Genomic DNA, 10,379 nt, shown 5'->3' on the forward strand with positions numbered 1-10,379 from the left:
TTCCGGGGTAATCTGGTTGTTCGCACCTGACCAAGCATTAAATCACTTTATATTGATGTATAGCGTCCGTGGGAAATATGGACGCGAGCTTTCTTGACAGGAAGTTGTACTTCCATTAAAGTGAACAGAAGAGAGGATGTTAATTGGACCAGTCGTGACGTTGTGTTGTGTTGTGTCATTGTGTGGTGCGTAGACTGTAGGCCAGGTAACGTACCTGACGTTACAACACACTCATAATATACTAATGACCACGTGTTAACTGAACATTGAACAGACTCTCAATAAAGGACAAAAGCGGTTCATGTAGAGTTTGGTGCTTTACAAGTCGTGTGGGTATTTTATACTGTTTCAAGTAATATATTTTTACAGTCGTAGCAACAATTCCCGAGCACAGATCCCGGAGCAGTGAACTGAGGCCAAAGTAATAGACATAAGCGATCGTAAAGGAAGAGGAAGTGATGTCTGACCGTTGAACACAAGTACAGGTGTTAGTGCAGCTCCGAGCGGACGCTTCAAGTCTAACGTTTAGTGCGTCTAGCTGCGGCTAAGGTGTCTGGCGCGCGGGTGCGGGTCCGTGCGGGGCTGTGCGGGGTGCGGGGGCGGCGGGGCGTCTGTTTATTACAGCGGGGGCCGATGAACTGAGCATAAATCAACGTGGCTCTCGGCGCGCGGTGAACGCGCACCACTCAAGAGGCCATACATTGATAAGCACGCATCTTACGCAACTTCACTTATAATACATTCTTCTGCGGCGGAAATACGACAACTTACTGCCGTTTAAGTCTTTACTATAAATGCACGGTCATAGCTTGTTAAACTAAATATGTTGAGGTTTTAAATTATGTATGAGCAATCAATCTGCTAGAAAAATATGTATTTTAAACACATTTACATATTATGTATTTAGTGTTTTTGGTTTCTTCCGAAATCATACGACACTGTTCACATTTGACATTTCGGCTCAAGATGACTGACACGTTATTACGATATCGTTACGATATCGTTGTTTTTGGTTCCACCTCTAGTCATGCTACAGAAACTCATCAATTCAGCAACAAAACGTTCATCTACACAGATGAGTAACTCATTAGTTATTCGTGGTAGTTTGAGGGCGTGGTTGACAATAATAGTTCATCGTCCTAGTTACTAAATACATCTAAACGGTAATTGTCCTCGATTGTCCACTCCTGCTGGACACAGAGCCCTGTCACAGAACTACAGAATGTGTGTACAACGTATGCAACGTGCGTCACACTCACAACAACGTTGTTTGGCTATACGCTAATGTTTTAGGAACAAATCATTCGTCAGTCATTGACAACAAATGAATCTTACTAAATATCACAATCTATGGGATAAAGTTACAGTTTCAGGCTTACAGCTCAGTCAAAGACTTTTTAGAAACGTATTTATCTCTTCTACCAAAGAATTTAATCGGATAATCGGCAAGCGAGTGTGGTTCACTAAATTCTCAGACAATTTATATTAACATTGTACTCGTATGGAATAGTTGTATGTAGCGTAGCAAAGTGAGTACGGTGACGTGCAGCGTGCGTCGTGTTCAGTGCGTAGTCCACATGCTGTATAGTGTATAGTAATGAGCTACGAGTGGTGGAGGCGAGCGAGCGGCGCCGGCGACATTCCTGGAGTCGCGGCGGAATTAGGCGAGGGGTCAAGTGGCACCAGTTATCAACGCGCTACACTGTCGCCGCGCCGCCCCTCTGCCTCACATGTGCCAATACATTACTCTTACTTTATCGTAATGTTTATGTACTTCTCTTCACTATGTAAACAATATACTGATCAAATCTGTGCATGGTATATCAATACTCTCGTATAAATACAATTTTTCTAACCGAATAGAAGCTGTAGAGAGCTGGAACACTGCGTAGAGTCGATCTCAAAGTTACAAGATTCGGCCAGGTGTCATCATATTAAGACAGCTTGGCGTGTTAACATCCCACCTGGCTCTGGTGGCCATTACCCAAAAGAAGTACCTACCACTGATTGTAAGTTTTCAATAACAAAGCTTTTGCGTGTAAACCAGTAAGTAGATGCTGTACAGTAAATTAGTGATATTAAATCGTGTAATGATAACAACGCTCAGTCGTTCATACTCATAGTAATGAAGAAGTCCAGTTTTTCACTTATTGGTATTCAGAAAGAAACGTACAATTTGTGAGTGTTTGTATTTAAAGCACAGAATATTAAATGTTTTGAACCTTTGACATTTCGTCTAAAGGTGAAGGAAAACATCGTGAGAAAACGGTTATTGTAGGACTGAAACACTCTTAAATAACTTTATTAAGTGTGATCGCAAAATCTTATAACATCGTTTTCTTTTTATAAATTAAGATACCTGGTTCCCGGTTCGTGTATCCTAGTTGTATAGTAGTAGTGAAGATGCGAAGATGACAATGTAACGTAGAGCTTTTCTCTATTCTATAGGATTCTAATTGAACAACAACTCAGTTATTAATAAGTACTTGACAAATGGAACAAAACTTAAAATATTAAATACCTAGTCCAAAATTAACATAATGTGATCGTGATATGCATTTCTGCCTTTGGGTCTAAATTAGAGACCAAGTTGTAAAAAATAGACAAAATGACGAGGGGGCCAACTAAGGAAAACCAGGCTCATACAATTTGGTTTAAGGTATTGGTATATAAAGTAAGTTTCGTAGGTAAGATTATCCAAAAACGTGAACGTGTCATGATAGCTCACATACCACGTATGTATGTATATTGTATATTGTATATGTAGGTATAAGGAAGTGAAAACAATGACGAGTTCTGTATGAGCGGTGTCTGTGTCACAGCACTTCTAGAAATAGAGCGCGTTATCTGCCGATAAGCAAATATGAACGACGACTGACACAACACGACACACACACACTTGTGCTTCTTAATCCACGTTGAAAACCAACAGTTTTACTTAGGTCTGAACTTGGAAATTATCCACACAACAACACTTAAATTCTAAAAATAGCATTTATAGAAAACAGTTTCTGAGTATGTGTCTGTATTTTTCAGTTTCCATAAAAAAGTTGTTCATTTCTCTAGGATTTTATTTTTTTACAATACAGGAACAAATTTTAATGCATCTCGTCTTCCTTCCAGGAAGGAAAAAGCAAAGAATACGATAAAACAAAGGAGAGAGACCTCCCTCCGTAATGACCACTTGTGTATGTTGAGGTAACGCTACAAAAAACAAACCCTATGTAGGTAGTTTTATTCTTTAACAACTTTTGCGTTACAAGACAGTACTTTATTTAGGGCGTCTCTTATTAGAGTTATTAGTATTTAAACTGCTTTATAAAATAATTGAAAAGTAAAAAAAGTCGTAAAAAGTATCGTAGGTAGTCTAGAATCGAGTCGGCTTATTGTTCACATATTTCGTAAGGAGTTTGTAAGGAGAGTGTACTGTGAGTGATAATATAGCGCGTGACGTCACTTGCGGCACGAGCCCACGACCCACATTCATAATAAGCTCGTTTATTTCAGAAGTGTTACATAAAACGTTGCAGCCGAAAGGACAATAAGGATTCCGGGAACGAATAAATCACCGTGATGTTTAACCATTGAGTGTCACTTGTGAGCACTGACTGCAGCAGACACGCCTCGTCTATTCTCCACAGATGGCTCGTCGTTAGTAATAGAAACATTCAACGTGTCTAAATAGAATAGTACACATTAAGGCTCAGGTTGTAGAGGATCGACGCTCTTGAAATGTTCACGGGAATAATAACGTTGAATACAAAGAGCTGGTTTTGTACTCTGATAATATTGTTCGCATATTTTTAAGTTTATTATGATTTGAAGCCTTTCTATTTCCTTTTTCAGAAGAATATTGTTTCCATTATATGGATTACTACGGTAGGACCAGGTATTCATTATGTACTCATTTCCCTAAAAATGCTTTATCGTTCAATTTTGACCAAATTTTAGTAATCTGTCACTGTAGATCTATGAGTCAAAGTGTGAGTCAGTGTTCTCGTAAAAATAAAGAATAATTCAGCAATCCCATTAGTCACATCTCTCTGCTCTCTATTTATTTAGTAGTCGCTAGTTCCACCAACACACAACATATTTCAAAATAATTTGACAAACAAGAAACAAGAAGTGTCGCATGTCGCTTCCGTCAGGTCGTTGGGGCAATTGTCGTGTTTTGAAACGTTGCACAATACAGAGTCCGTTCTGAGTATCGGCGGACTCAATAAAACAATAAACGTAATGGCCAACTGTCGAGTTGTGTCGAGTTGTGTAGAGCGACACACAGCGAGCAGCGGCGAGCGCACAACAGCTGCGGCCGACTTGTTTCTACATCCACTGCCTTCACTGACAATACAACTAACTATACAAGTGACTGCGACGACTACACGCTGTCTAAACTCACAACGCGCTCTTTTATTAACATACCACTTGCTCTATATTTTTATTCTGTATCAATATTTCCTTGCACACATTGTTTTCTACAATTTTGCAATCTTTGATCACTTATTTCGTAAAACAAGCGTAATGTTCTGACAAAATAATTAGCTGATATAACCCTAACGTGATTAGGTTTAGTTTTTATAACATAATACTTATATAATATATAACACCACGTGTCTCCTTCAGTACAATGATTATTGTTATTTTCGTTACACTGTGGTCACGTCAAGTTCTGATGGTGGTCACGTGGTTATTTATGTTGAACCACGTACAAAACGTATTGATTAGCAATTACTGTACCTACTGCATGTAATTTCGTTCGTTTCTTCTGTGTGAAGCGGGTTTATGCCTCGAGGTAGTCTTTTTATTAGAGCTGCAGACACATTGAACATTTCGGCAATTAGGGCAATTGTGTGTAATTACCGCTAACATTGGCGTGTGCTCATTCATAGATTGTTCGACACGTGCCCCTGGCTGCATGCACTGTGTCACTGATTACCAAGCTGTCATCTATGTATTCACAGGACATAAATGAATAATAATACTACCTAGTTGTTCAGGATTTTTATTAAATTGTTGTTATATTGCGTGTTACAAAGGGTTCTAATAGCAACTCGCAGGGATGGTTTAAGAGGGGTAGAGTCCTAATCATATTAAGTCATTAAGTTTTCCCCTGGAGAGGCAGACATCTATTAACACATCCGCGCTAGTTATTTATAGTGTCTACGTTACAAGGGGAGAACTTTTCAAAAGCTGGCTCCTCAATATTTCTTCTCAAAATGATCAGTACAATACCATTTTGTATGGCTTTTTAGTGTAGGTAGGTATTATTATTTATTTCGCTGTTCGATTTTAAATCTGTGCAATTTCGTAAATCATAATAAATGTATTATCCAATCTCTGGTTCGTACATTCACAACAACACATGCAGTACATCTGCTCACTGTAAGACACTTGTGTTTTTTATAGCAAAGTAGTCAGAGCAAATTAGCTTTCATGCCAGTGTTTCAGATTTTGTTTACTTATCATTTTGTTAACAGAAAAAAACTGTACGAGTTGGCAAGGATTGTTACCGGAATACTCGTGTGTGAATTATCTGTAAGACTCGTTGTATGTCATTATAAATTGTGTTAGTTTGCGATCTGTAGCTTCAAACGTTGAAGTTGGAAACATTATGGAGTAGCTTTGTAATATTCGGCACATTAGTTGGTGTGTGTTGGTACTCGTATATTATTAAGCATAGCGCATCGGAGAATGAAATCAATAATGATGTATGCCAAGTTTTCAGCAGTCGGTAGCAGTAGAGCAGTAGATAGCAGTAGGTACAGCAGGTCTGCATCGATTTGTCTTCATTACGGTTATGAACTTATCTTTCGTAATATCAAATTATTACGAAGGTTAATTAGATATTTGGGTAGGTCTGTGCTTAAAACATCTCATCCCGCGCGTTCCCACGAGGGTCGTGAGGATACGACCGAGGGATCGCCCTTTATTATCCTTTCTATTTTTTTGTCAGGTGTTGAGGTACGTATTCATCATAATGTGTGTATGGTGTGCTTCGTCAAGTTTCTTTCCATGTTTTACATGTGTTTCTTTAGTCAAATTAATTCTTCTTCAAATATTAAAACATAAAAGTGTTAGATGATATTAGTAATGTTAGCGCCACTTTAATAATTTTTTACTTCGTTGAAGTTTCATTTAACATCTGTTTGCACACATTGTTATGTGTTTGTTGAAATTATTTGTGTTTCCTTTAAGCGTACATTTTGTTATTTTCTTTTCCAAAATGGCATATTTTGTGCACCATCTCAAATTAACTGAATAGTTAAAATCGACACCCTTTTCTAACAACTCCGTTTGTTATTCGAGTGCAAATATCTAGATTATTATATTATATATCTTACTATAGGTATTTAGATTTAAGAATGTAGTGAACATCCTTAAGAGTATCTACTGCAGAATATTCGGGTATGAATTAGTGTCTCCAGCCTGACAATAGACTTTTCTCACGCAGAGTCTTGAAGTTATACCTACCTACTTATTTTTTTTTATTATACCTACTATAATATTTATATTTAGGCAGCATGAATTAAGTCTCTGGCAATTATGGGCAATCTTTAAAAGGGAGTTCGTGGTTCGATATTCGTGGAAGTATATTATATGACCAGTGTGCAGTCTCGGCAGGTAGTGCTCAGTCAGCGGCCGGCAGCCACTTGACCTTGTGCTGCTCACTTACTCACATTTGTTCTATTTCTATTGAACTTGTGCCGTAATGCACACTGCACAAGAACAAACAATAAAGATTAATGTATGACTGTCTGTAGTCGTACATTCATATCGTCTGCTCGACTACACTCAACATCTGATCCAATGAATTAATTATAACCACGTATCAACCTAGTCGTGGTCTCCTCTTGAAATTTAAACATCCAGAGAGGTAACTTAAGTGTTTTATTGCAGAGCGAAAACATGAGCCGAAACGTAACTTTTTATGGTAATTTTTTGCCTAGTGCTAGTGCAGAACCTGGCCTTGATGATGTTATAATATGTTAACGTCTCGGTTCATGTCGGGGCTTGTATCGGAATTGATTAGTGAGTATGCGGGCGGTCACGGAGCGTCGTAGAGCGAGCATACTGAGCACTCTGAGCACACGGAGCACGCCCGCACCGTGCCTCCTGCCTCCTGCCTCCGTGCCTGCCGCTGTACGATCGAGAAACACATGTTCGCTCCTCGTCGTCACAATAAACTACACGCGCCTACTTACGCACTGCTAATTACACACAAATCTGTGTGTGTACGACTCTACGATACACGCACTGCGCAACTTCATCACTTCTGACTTACTAAATACTCGTAATCAATTATCACTATATTATGTCGTAAGTCAACCGAGACAAACTGTTTCATGGCTACTTGCAGCCACCACTAAACGCTTACACTATCCTTTATTAATTGGTCACCTGAACCACGTTTATAGTTTACGATGAAGAATTTCAGAAAGGAACTGGGGGAGAGAGATACTTAATGCTAAAAGTTTCACAAGTCGAGTCCACTGTTCACTAGTGCTCACCTTTCGAATAAGTAGCTCAGATTCACACTATTACAAGGATAGTATGCACACCGCCGTAGCGGTATCGGGACTCGTTTAGAAAGCACTAAGCCTGAGCGGCACACAGACACTGCCGTCGTCGGCGGCACACGGAACCGGCCTCGCTCACGAGGTGAACAGGCCTCACACAATGCACTGCACAGTACACAGTACACAAGTACACGGAGTACACAGACTAGAGGCGCACACAGGTGCTCGTCACACTCGTCACTAGTAGTCACTACACTCCCAGAGGTTTGCTTCAAGTTTCACAAGTAATCGGTCCGGTGGCGAGTCGCGGTGTGAGCGACGTCGCGCGAGCGCGAGGAGAGGTGTGAGGGGAGGGGGCGCGCGCGGCGCGACGCGTGTCTCACTGGGGGCCGCCGACGGCTGACTGGCCGGACTGCATCGGCGAGCTGTAGAAAGACCGGTTGGCGGCCGGGAACGTAGGGCGCGGGGCGGCGGCGGCGTGCGGGCGCGGCGCGGGGCGCTCCGCCGCTCTCTCCGCACGCAGCTTGCCCTATAAACTTGCTTTCTGGCCGCTCTCATATCGTGAGTAGGCTGGCTGACTGGCTCCTCGTGCACTTTTGTGAAAGGCAAATTATTCGCATCGGCGAGGTTGCATTCGATGCTTATGCTTATACTACTAGTGTACTGGTGTACTAGTGTGCACGCTGTACATAGGCCGTTTGTATCCGTCGAGTCGAGAGGCTTGCGGAACGAGCCCTGTTTGCTAAACTTCAATAGATGTATAACTGCGTACTGTGTAGGTGGTCGGGATTATACCTTTGTACATTTAGTTAAGCTTCACGTCTTAAAAGTACTTTTCTGTTAAGTAGAGATTAACCACCCGGTTGTTTCATATTTGAAAAGAGCTAAATCAAATCGGAAGCATGTGTGATATTGTTCTAGTGAATGGTGTCGGTAGAGAGGGCGAGTGGGCGCCGGTGGGCGGCGGTCAGCGCTCGAGCCTGCTGCCCACAGAGCCCGCAGGCCCACTGACTCCGCTGGGGCACCACTCTAAAGCTCAACGCCCCGTGATCGACACACACTTGGCTAAATAAAGAAGTTGCTATTTTCGGACACATGTCTCTAAGTCATGTTCTATCGCGAGAAAGCCAGTGGGTTAAAGGGAAAAGCGGAGAAATTGTGCACTGATTTGGCTTTTCGATTTAAGTATTTATCTACGTCGATTGTAGGCAATGGAAAAAAGTATGGACGGGTTTTGTTTCGTTTGCTTCACTTTTTACATAGACTGGAGTCAGAGCTTGATGACTCAAAGTACCTACTATTAGTAATTGATGCAAGAGAACTTGTTTATAGAAATAGGTATAGGTACATAACCAAGCAAACTACTCATTTGTAAAGTCAAATGCTAAATAGGTAGTTGCAACCAAGAAAAATCTTCATTGAAGAAGGTAAGTAGTTGCGTTTAGTCGGTGTTGCTCATGTCCGTTGTGATTTTTCTCAGTTATTTTATAATTATCGTATATACATAGATCGTTTACTTAAAAAAATTGACTAAATGCTAAACCTAAATGGCAGGTACCTTTCTCCATATAGCGGTTAATACATAGGTATATAGAGTTTGTTTGGTGGTGAAGTCTATCAACTAAGGCAGGTGGTACTACCTACCTACCATGGTGATCATAGGATACCAGACAGACGGTTCAAGTGTCTGCGTGTGTGTGTGTGTGTGTATGTGTATGTTTGTGTGTAGGCGTGCAGTTACAGCGCGGTCGCCTTTCGCCGGCGTCTGAGCTTTCTGTGCCATTTACTGGACTGCACCTACGAGGTTTCTACTTAACTACATTTACATGAATACCTGTGTACTGTGAATGAGAATAAACGTTGAAAGGGTATTTCCATATGTCCGCAGCAAGTCGGTGTTTAGTAGACTGCCAGAGACCTAGACCTATTATTTCGACCAATGGGAAGAACCTTTTGGTCATAAGTGGTTATGAGGATACATACGTATTCGCTTGCAATTAATCGTGAACAAAATGTGTTTATGAGACAACTTGAAACATCTTAAAATAGTTTATGATCTGAGAAGAAAGTATCAGTGGTGCGGTGAGGGTCCCGCGGGCTGGGAGCGGCGCGGAGCGGCGCGGAAGTAATGCTTCATGCGCGAGGAATTAGAGCACCGACGGATGATCGTGACAACGCCGACGTAATTACCACCCGCCCTTCATTAACATTAGCGCGCGGAAAAAACAAACGTTTAATGGAGCGTAAACGCGCACACCAAACGATTTTAATGTTTAGCCTGACTGAGACTGAGACTCTACGAGCTTCACTTAGTAACTGTAGCTACTGACGTAACATCTATTCTCTATACTCCTCGTTTGGAAACGTACACATTGAATTGATTCAAATAGACAAGTTTAACAAAAACCCCTGTATCGAAATAATATCATCGTCGATGACAACGGATATGCATCTTTTATCGATAGGTAGCTACGATTTTATTCCATTTCAATTTGATCACATTTATGATCCCCTCGAGATAGGCGCAGTCTGATATAATCCTCGGCGGCTTATTTCCACTCCTCTTTTATTAGAATATCCGTCGTCGTGGAAATATTTGTTAATTGTAGATCGTAAATACGTCGTGATGTCGATCACAGCATCGACATCGAGACGGCGGCGACGCTGTGGCGACCTGTCCGCGGCTAGTAATAAAGCGACACGAAGAAAATTGAAATTCTTTGAGAGCTCATAATGTGTTATTAAAAGTAGTAAGGGCTGGAGCCGCGCTATACACCGCAGCGCGAAGTAATTAGACAGATGGCTGGCGTCGACACACTGGACATACTGGAACTGGGCGACCAGTCAGCTGGTTGCGTCTGC

At 41.2% G+C, this 10,379-nt stretch overlaps 1 protein-coding gene across 2 annotated transcripts in view; it reads right to left on the minus strand.

Moving 5' to 3' along the window:
• Nucleotides 1-7,941, minus strand: part of kug (FAT atypical cadherin kugelei) — a 53,593-nt gene extending 45,652 nt beyond the window's left edge. For both annotated transcript variants that reach the window (XM_076116392.1, XM_076116391.1), the window contains exon 1: nt 7,509-7,941. The gene's annotated coding sequence lies outside the window, so the exon portion shown is untranslated. The remainder of the gene's footprint in view (nt 1-7,508) is intronic.
• Between the last annotated feature and the right edge of the window lie 2,438 nt (nt 7,942-10,379).

This window comes from Anticarsia gemmatalis, chromosome 7 (genome assembly GCF_050436995.1).
Source record: "Anticarsia gemmatalis isolate Benzon Research Colony breed Stoneville strain chromosome 7, ilAntGemm2 primary, whole genome shotgun sequence".
In the NCBI taxonomy this organism is placed as follows: Eukaryota; Metazoa; Arthropoda; class Insecta; order Lepidoptera; family Erebidae; genus Anticarsia; species Anticarsia gemmatalis.